The sequence below is a fragment of the Eubalaena glacialis genome, chromosome 13 (assembly GCF_028564815.1).
Source record: "Eubalaena glacialis isolate mEubGla1 chromosome 13, mEubGla1.1.hap2.+ XY, whole genome shotgun sequence".
Classification (NCBI taxonomy): Eukaryota; Metazoa; Chordata; class Mammalia; order Artiodactyla; family Balaenidae; genus Eubalaena; species Eubalaena glacialis.
The window spans coordinates 57,443,510-57,452,862 of NC_083728.1; the positions used below are offsets into that span (position 1 = coordinate 57,443,510).

General features: G+C 48.3%; 1 long non-coding RNA gene and 1 other non-coding gene across 2 annotated transcripts; both read right to left on the reverse strand.

Moving 5' to 3' along the window:
* Positions 1-481: 481 nt before the first annotated feature.
* On the reverse strand, positions 482-9,207 carry LOC133103268 (uncharacterized). The gene is made up of 4 exons (XR_009703239.1): positions 8,987-9,207; positions 8,671-8,758; positions 2,973-3,076; positions 482-2,432 (listed from the first exon to the last, which is right to left on the reverse strand). It is a non-coding gene; the product is annotated as an uncharacterized LOC133103268 (long non-coding RNA).
* Positions 8,864-8,946, reverse strand: LOC133104544 (small nucleolar RNA SNORD60). The gene has a single exon (XR_009703607.1). It is a non-coding gene; the product is annotated as a small nucleolar RNA SNORD60 (small nucleolar RNA).
* Positions 9,208-9,353: the final 146 nt, after the last annotated feature.

Below are 9,353 nucleotides of genomic sequence, written 5' to 3' on the forward strand. Positions count from 1 at the left end.
GAAGCCACAGAAATGTCAGGCAAACCAGGACTGCCAGCCCTTGCCTGCTGACCGGGGTACCATCTCAGCAGGCTGATACAGGGCCTGGGCTTGGCAAGGTCAAGCCAGGGGGGTGGGCAGGGCACTCCACCTTGTACTAAAATCTTCAAGTCAGTGTTTTGATTGAGAGCTTTTGTTTCCAGTCCTAGTGAATAAAGTTGTGTTTTCTGGAGTGCCTGCCTTGTCCATTGAAAGAAAGCAATGCTCAGGGACTGTTAGTGAGGAATTAGAGGAATTAAGAGTTCACCACCCACCCCAAGGCAAAGGCACACAAGAAAACCTATCCTTACAGGTAAAAATAGAGAAGGAAAGTCACTGGCGTGAACTTCCATTTTCATGCTCTGCCCCTAACCGAGACTGCCCAGGGATGACCCAGTCGTCCCATGGAGTCCTCTGGGGTGCAAACAGGCATGAAAATAACGACACGTGTGCTCCAATCAACTCACCACCTTTGCTTTATTGCTAAGCACTTCAGAGACTTACAGATGTCTCCTTTGAGGAAAGAATCCAACGAGACCAAGAATCCAGCAGAGACCAAGACTGTGAAACAGATGTGTTGGGCTGGAAAATCCCCTTGACCACAAGAATGAGGAAACTGTAGTCGCTTTGTCTTCCACCCAGTCAGGGCCTGAAGCTCCTGCTAGTACCTTATCTTGAAGTGTCAGCAGGAGAATGGTTGCAGCTGCTCAGCCACCTATCTCTTACCTCAAATCTCCCAAGTGACGTGGACCCCAAGAACTCTTTATTGGGAGGATAAGGGGCGGAGGTCTGTCTTCTGCAGCTTCTTCAGGCTGGCACTGGGCTCGTGGACCCTACCTAATTGGGGCCACGGAACTCTCGCCCTGTCTTGTCCAGGGGCCCCAGGGTGACTTCCGCTGTTATTCTGGTAGGATCTATGTCAGGGAATGGCTGGAATTCCTGCATCACTATCATCTTGACGTGGAATTGTTGCAACCTGGAAGCAAACTTAACAAGCAGATTAAAAAGGCAGGGGCCAAGGGCTTCCCTGGTGGCACAGTGGTTGGGAATCCGCCTGCCGGCGCAGGGGACACGGGTTCGAGCCCTGGTCCGGGAAGATCCCACATGCTGCGGAGCAACTAAGCCCACGTGCCACAACTACTGAGCTTGCGCTCTAGAGCCCGCGAGCCACAACTACTGAGCCCGTGTGCCACAACTACTGAAGCCCGCGCGCCTAGAGCCCGTGCTCTGCAGCAACAGACGCCACCGCAATGAGAAGCCCACACACCACAAGGAAGAGTAGCCCCCGCTCGCCACAACTAGAGAAAGCCCACACGCAGCAATAAAGACCCAACGCAGCCAAAAATAAAGAAATTAAATAAATTAAAAAAAAAAAAAAAAGGCAGGGGCCAAAGTTCAGTAAAAGCATTATGGCAACTAGAGGCCCAAGCAGGGGGTAAGAACCAGGTCACACTTGGTAACACCTCAATTGCAGTCTAGTCAGCGCTTGGGTTACCCTGTCCGAAGGAATGAAGCCATTTGGCGTGGTCACATTTTCTTGACGTCCTCTTCTACTAGCCCAGTATTATTGATGTAGGTGCAACATGTCGTATCGATAACTGCACATACTCCTCCTTGTTCGGCTTGGAGGAAGTCCAAGGCCAGTCTATTAGCCATCACTTTACTAGCCAAGGAACTTAGAGACAATGAGAGTCTGGTGAGTGCATTCCCTGTGGATGCACTCAGGACAGGGCAACTGAAAGATTGCGGAGCACCATTTCATGATAAACAAAGCCTCCCCAAGGGGCCACCAAACCAACGGCAGCTCCATTTCCTGGCGAAAGGAGGCCAATTGCCCTTTTGCCCCAGGCGTGGGTGATGTTATAGATGGCAGTACCTGGGTTTGTTTGGTTACTCAGTTGGCCTAGCGTTACATTGTCCTGTAAACAGAGCACTGTCTATACAAGGAAAGGCCACAGCTAATCCCAAGAAAGGGAAAGAGGAATTGGGGTTTTTTGAAGAGGACAGTCAGTTTGCACCTGGACCACAAAGGAATAGATGTCTGAGAGGGGCACATGCCTGACGTACTGTTGTGGAATTAAACCACTTCAGTAGAGTCCGCCCAAGGCGGGGGTTCCGGTACAGTTGGAGGAGAGGATCCCACCACTGAATAAGGGTGTATGAGTCTTTTCGAAGGCTTTGGGAGAGGCAAAAAACATGTACCACACGCAGGGAAGATGTGTGTTAGACGCTTGGCGCCAGGCCTGTCCAGGAGACACACATCCCACCGGCCAGCTGATCTTGGAGGCACCAATGGGTGGCGTTGCCTGTTTGGTCTTCGCAATTAAAATTAGGGGTAATGGCAGTGATGTCAACCGCTGGTGCATTGCAGAATTTAGTTCCAGGCTTCTGGCATGGGCAGCAAGATGAGTTACCTTTATGACAGAGTAGAAAACAAATATGCTTTGATGGGGGGAAGCTTTGTGTGCTGGATGCACTAACGAGAGGGGTCAGGTCCAGGCATGGAAGCTGTGCCAAGGGTTGGATGTGGACTCTGAGGGGAGCAGGGGTCGCAGGACCTTCAGCCAGAGTAAGTTCAAGGTCATCATTACTGGGTGTGTAGCTTAGTTCTTTAAGCTTATAGGCGTCGCTTTGAAGATTGGGATGGTAGACCCAGCACTGAGACAGATTCTCTCCCTGAGCAATAATTCTTGAGAGATTTACTACTGTGTTGGATCCTCACTCCCCTGACATGAACCCCCAAAGGAGGGGGAGAAAAGTCAGGGTGACTGAACTTCATAATGACATCAATCAGAGTTCTAATTTAGGAAGCAACCGGAATGCAAGTAGCATTAAAAGAAATCCTGCAATAAACAAGAGCCCAGTAGCAAATACGGGCTCTCAGCCTACTGTCACTTATCTTGCTTTTGTTACCCGCAGAGCCCCAAAAAATTAATGTCAAAGTGAGAGTTTACTTATCAATGCGGTTGTCACTTGGCTTGGGGATCACCTTCTTGAAGAGGTATTTGAGGTCTTGGGCAGGTTCACAGGAATAGCTGGGATGTGGGTCTTCAGGTTCCTGCAACACATCAGTGGAAACAAGTTTAATTCTGGGTAGATGGACCCAACCAGTGACTCCCTGAAGTTTAACCGCTGTAGGGGTGCTTAGCAAAACTTGATAAAGACTCTTGCTTTGGGAGTAGCTGGTCACCAGGGGACTCATTTTTCCAGGTCTTTAAGAGCACCCAGTACCCAGGGTTTACAATGGAGTAACTGGGGCTGTTATCTGGGGAGAGCTGAACTGTTTCCATATTCTTGAATAGCCCTTCGGACCTGGCCCAGGTTAATAATGTATTTAAGGTGTGCCTGGGTTTCTAGGCTGGTTACCATGCCCAGGGCGAGAAATAGCCTACCATGTCATTTAAAAGGGGTTCAACCTAGTTGTTTTAGGGGCTGCCCCGACCCTTAGGAGTTGCTGGCAGCAGGTGGCACCACCTGCTATTATCAGGTTCTGGTATTTCCTGACAAAAGAGTTTACCCAAGGTTTTCTTTAGGGTATGATTGGTCTGTTCCACCTTTCCTGAGGACTGAGGTCTGCAGGACAAATAAAGGTAGTATTTCCTAGGGTCTTTTGGGTAAACTTTGCTATGAATTGAGGGTCCACTGTCAATCTGGAGGTGTCAGGGCAACCTGAACCTAGGGATAATTTCCTTCAGAAGTGCTCTAGCCACTTCAGTTGCTTTTTCTGTCCTAGTGGGAAAGGCCTCCACCCATCCAGTAAAACTACCCACAAAGACTAATATTTGAAGCCCTGGAAAGAAGCCATCTGAGTGAAATCCATTTGCCAGTCCTCTCCTGGCTAAGGCCCACGTTGCTGGACTGGGCTCACAAAAGCGGGGGGCTTGAGATGGCCTCCTTATTTATGGGTGGCACAGAGGGCGCAGGCTCGAGTAACCCTTTGATTATATCTGGGAGTCATTTTCTTGTTAAAAGCCAGAAAACCACTGTAGACACAGTATCCTTCCCCAGATGGAGAAAAATCACGTAGCCCTTTAATTTTCCATTGGTCAGAAAAAGCAATTTTTGATGCGCCACCAGCCTTCTGTTCCCTTAGTTCACCCTTTTTCTCGTGCCCAGGTTTCCTCAGGAATACCTGGGCACGTTAGAAGGGGTAAGGGATGGGATTAATGTCATTTGTTGTATCAGGACTGCTTTCTCTACTTCTCCATCTGCCCTGTTGTTTCCTTTGATAATTTGGGAGATTCCCTTTTGGTGTCCATGGCAGTGAATGACTGTTACTTGATTTGTTTGGTTTTTGAGCTGCCTGTGAGATCTCAGCCCCATACTTTACAGGGGGGTTTTTTGCATTCAAGTCCTCTTTCCATATAGCTCCATTGGCATGTAGAACGAGATAGGCATATTTAGAGCCTGTGTATACGTTTATAATTTTTCCTTCCCCTAGGATTAAGGCTTGAGTTAGAGTTCGGCCTTCTGGGCTGCACAAAATTTTCACCTCTATGATGCTCTGCCCTCCTGAGCCCGTCCTTAATGAACTGCCATCAGTAAACCATTCTACCTCAGGATTGTCAATGTCTTGATCTGTCATATCAGGCCAATAGGGATAAACCTGGTCAAGGTAGGAATGTATTACCTTTGGGATTTCAGCAGGCATCAGTGTAGTTGGGTTGAGGGTGTGGCAAGTTTTTAATTTTATTGATGTAGAGTTGATTTATAATGTTGTTAGTTTCTGGTGTACAGCAAAGTGATTCAATTATATGTATATACTTTTCCATCTTTTCCGTTATGGTTTATTTCAAGATACTGAATACAGTTTCTTGTGCTATACAATACAACCCTGTTGTTTATCTATCCTATATATTAGTTTGCATCTACTAACCCCAAACTCCTAGTCCTTCCCTCCCCCAGGCAACCACAAGTCTTTTCTCTATGTCTGAGTGTTTTTGTTTCACAGATGTTCCTTTTTGTAGTTTGGATTCCACAAATAAATGATATCATGTTATGTCTGACTTACTTCGCTTAGTATTTCTAGGTCCATCTATGTTGCTGCAAATGGCATTATTTCATTCTTTTTAATGGCTGAGTAGTATTCCATTGTATATATCTACATCTTTATCCACTACTCTACTGGACATTTAGGTTGTTTCCGAGTCTTGGTTATTGCAAATAGTGCTGCAGTGAACACTGGGGTGCATGTATCTTTTCAAATTATAGTTTTGTCTGGGTATATGCCCAGGAGTGGGATTGCAGGATCCTATGGCAACTGTAGTTTTAGGAACCTCCATACTGTTTTCCATAGTGGCTGCACCAATTTACATTCCCACCAACAGTGTAAGAGGGTTCCGTTTTTCTCAGTGTTGGGAGTTTTGAGGGTTACCTCTGGGGAGTCAAGAAGTAAACCCTGGTACTTAGTACGGTGGCCTTTGATCTCTAGAATCCTTTGTACTTGATGTTGGGGGGCAGGGGTCTGGACTTCCAGTGGCTGTCCAAGGTAAGCTCATTAGCTTCTTCCACTGATAAAGTGGTGGCAGCTGCTGGCCGAGAGCAGCCAGGCCAACCTCAGGGCACATCATCTAGTTGTGTGGAAAAATAGCCTATTGGGTGAGGAACTTCTAGCTTCTTTTAGGACCTCCAGAGCTTTTAGGGGGTTAGGACTTCTTTTAGGTCCCCTGCTTTTCAGCCAAATACAAAAATGGCTTTTTAAAATTGAGGAGACCCAGAGCAGGAGCTTTAATGAGGACCTGTTTGATACTATTAAAAGCCTTTTCCTGTGTTCCTCAGCCCAAAGTAATGGTTCTGTACCTGGGCTTTTAATGGCTTCATATAGGAGCTTAGACATTAGCCCAAACCCTGGGATCCAGAGTCAGCAAAACCCTGCCTTTTTACCTTTGTAGAAAGGTACAAAGAAACGTCTTTGGGGCACTTAGGCCTAACATACTTGTTTTCTATCTTGTGACAGCTGTCTACTTCCAGGGTTTATAATGTGTCCCATGTATTTAACTTCTTGCATTGAGATTTGTGCCTTTTTCTGGGAGACCCTGTAACCCTGGACCTCAAGGAAATTAAGAACTTCAATGATGTTCTCACTTGAGCCTCCACGGTGGGGCTACATATTAATATATCATGTGCATACTGTAGCATAGCCCCTTTTAGACCTATTTCCCTTGGTTCCTTTCCTAGGGCCTGGGCAAACACTGTGAGCTGTCCCCAAACCCGTGGTAGGTAGTGTTGTCCAGGTGTATTGTTGCATCTGGCCCGAGTGGGGGTTAGTCCACTCGAAGGCAAACAGATTGTGAGGGATGAACTGGGATGTAAAAGAAGGCATCCTTGAGGTCGAGCACAGTAAACCATTTAGCATTTTCAAGGACTTGGGCTAGTATCTTATAAGCATTGGCCACAACGGGGAGTATAGGAACTACTGCCTCTTTTACTGCTGAGGTCTTGCACCATCCTATATCCCCCCATTAGGCTTAACTGACACAATAAAAGAGTATTGCATTGCGACTAACAGGGAACCAAGAGGCCACATTTTAAGAATTTATGTATGAGGGTTTGTAACCCCTTTTTTGCCTCTAACTTAATGGGGTACTGTCTCTGGTTAGGGTAAGCAGCTTCTGGCTTAAGGCTAGTTTCTGCAGGTTGGGCATTTATGGCCCTCCCAGGGACTCCTTTGTCCAGTTTGCTGCAGGGTTCACTGCTTGTAGAATACGCCTGGAAACAAGCCCTTGCTCTTGTGTTGATCTGCCTTGGCCAGGGTTAAGATAAAGGGCTGCTCTGCTCGGGGCCTCCTAACCGTAATATCACCTTGAGGGAGCCCAAAAGATCTCTCCCTAGTAGTGGGGTAGGACACTCAACTAAAAAGGCATGTTCAAAATGGCAAGTGAGAGCCCCAGTGAAGGGTACAAGGCTTTCCACTGACACCAGTCACTGCAGCTTTTAGAGGAAAGAGGCCCAGCGTGAGAAATCAGGGCAGAGTAAGTGGCTCCTGTATCAATTTAAAAACTTGATCTTACCTGCCACCAGGGGCTCAAGGGAGGTAGACATCTTGTGGGGGCGGGGCGGGGGGAGCCGTGAGAATCCCTGGGCTGCTTCAGTCATCCAGCATGGCCATCTCAGGAGCAGGAGCCCCCATTCCCCTTGAGGACCAAGGGCAGTCCCATCTCCAGTGACTGGTCTGTTTGCAGACTGGGCAAGGCCCGGGAGCTTCTCCTGGTACTCATGGGCCCAATGGCCAGGTGACTTGCATTTGAAGCATTCCCCCTTGGTCTCGCCTCTGGACTGATGGTTGAACCTTCTTGCCCCCTTTGGGTTGCCCTGAGGTTGCAAGGCATGGCTGACAGCAACAGCTATCAGTTTAGCTTGAGCCTTGGCCTGCCTTCTTCCATGTTGAGTTCTATCCTCTTCCTCAGTTTGATCTCCATTATTAAATATTCCAAAGGTCACCTCTAGGAGTTTGTGGGCCTAACTGTAACTTTTGGAGTTTTTGCCTAATATCAGGGGCAGCAGGGACTGACCCTTGGGAGCAGAGAGATCCGTTAGCAAATTTTCTAAAAAGCCTCCACAAGCTGTCCCTGAAAGAGAACAGGGCTTTCTTCTTCCTCTTGGGTCACTTCCTTGACCTCTTCATAGTTGACTGGCTTCCAAATGCACTTTCTTGTTCCTTCTAATAGGCATTGGACCTTGTGACTCCTGGCCTTTCCCCCCCCAGGCAATTATAATCCCAAATGGGCTTATATGATTTAGGACTGCGTCCCAAACAACATAAATGTTGGGCTGGTCCCTGGCGAACTGGTCAGCGTACACCTGTGCTGCTGCCCATATCCTCTGCTTCTCCTCATGGGTACAGCAGGTAGGTAAGACCATTTGGACACCCTTCCAAGTTAAATCAAGGGCCAGGATTAGGGCTTGAAATCCGTGAACCTACTAGGGTCTTCAGAAAATTGGCCCAGTCTTTGTTTGCATTGGGCTAAATCGGTTAAGAAGAAGGGCGCATGTACTCTTGATTATGCCTTTGCCATCTGCCACTTCCCTAAGTGGGCATATTCTCCCTGATCCTGGGTGATAGGAAGTTCCACTATGGCTTACTCCAGCAGGACCAGCATTTTCAACCTGGGGTATCGTTGGGTACAGAAGGGCATAGGGAAGAAGGGTCTGGGATTGGCCAAGAGAATCTGGAGAAGTACAGGTACTTGTAGAGTAGGAAGGGCTCTGTTTCTCCCTTAAGAGTTGGGATGTGGTTAAGAGAAGATTGTCTAGAATAACGGGAGGGTTCTCTGATTCCCCAGGTCTCTAATTACAGGAGCTGCATAGAGTGGGATTACTGGAGTTGGGCACAATGGAAGGTGGCACGAGGGCAAAGGAGTGTCGGTAGATGGTGAGGTAGGAGACTAGGCAACAGAAGAGTCCAAAGTCATTCACCCTGCTTTCTTGGTAACAAAAATAAAACCTAAGGGGTCCTGTGAATTCTACCCGACATAGCATTGGATTTGGCAATGTTACGGGAGCAATTTAGGAATGAGATTCAAGAAATCCTTTCCCCAAATGGCGCAAAATCCCAGCTTCCCGCCAAAGAGGGAAGCCTTAGAAAAGAAGAGAGGCAGAGAGAAGGAGAAGCCAGCGGTCTCCAGGCGCAGCTGGGCAAGGCCCGTGATCTACCTTGAATCCAGGGATCCGAGTCAGGGCACCAAGGCCCTTAGACTGATGCTGATTTACCTCAAGGTCTCCAGCCGGATCACCGACAGTCCTGAAAGTCAGAAACCGCCCAAATGCAGACAGATGCTCAACCCTGCCACTTCCGGCAACACCTGTTTTCACCCCCCAGACCCTTCCATCAAGGGGGCGCACCCTAAAGCCTCAGTCTTGCAAAATAATCAGACTGCACGTGCAGTTTTCATACGAGGTGTCAGAAATTAGAGCAATTCATCACAGGCTCGGAACTGAATTTGGGAAACCAGGCCCAGCCCAGCCTTACCTATACAGAGCAGATCTGGAAATTCCGACTTCCCAACGGAACTGGGGGGAGGGGGAAGCAGAAACGTGTAGAACGCTGAGGACCAAGATGGGTCTCAGGCGGAGGCTGGACCCGGGGGCTAGGTTGGCTGGCAGGTTTGGGCCACCTGCCCAACCCCCTCCGGGCCCGGTTCCTCCCTCGACCGTGCCGTAAGGAAAGAGGAAGAACAACCTCTCCAACTTCGTACTTGATCCGGAAAGAACTCAGGAGCATGAGGCTCAAGCTTTTATACAAACTGCCCCACCTCTGCGATTGGGCAATCTCAGCGGAAGTATCTCCCCTCTTCACCACTGATACGCTCCTTTCTCTACTCTCCATGTCTCCACCA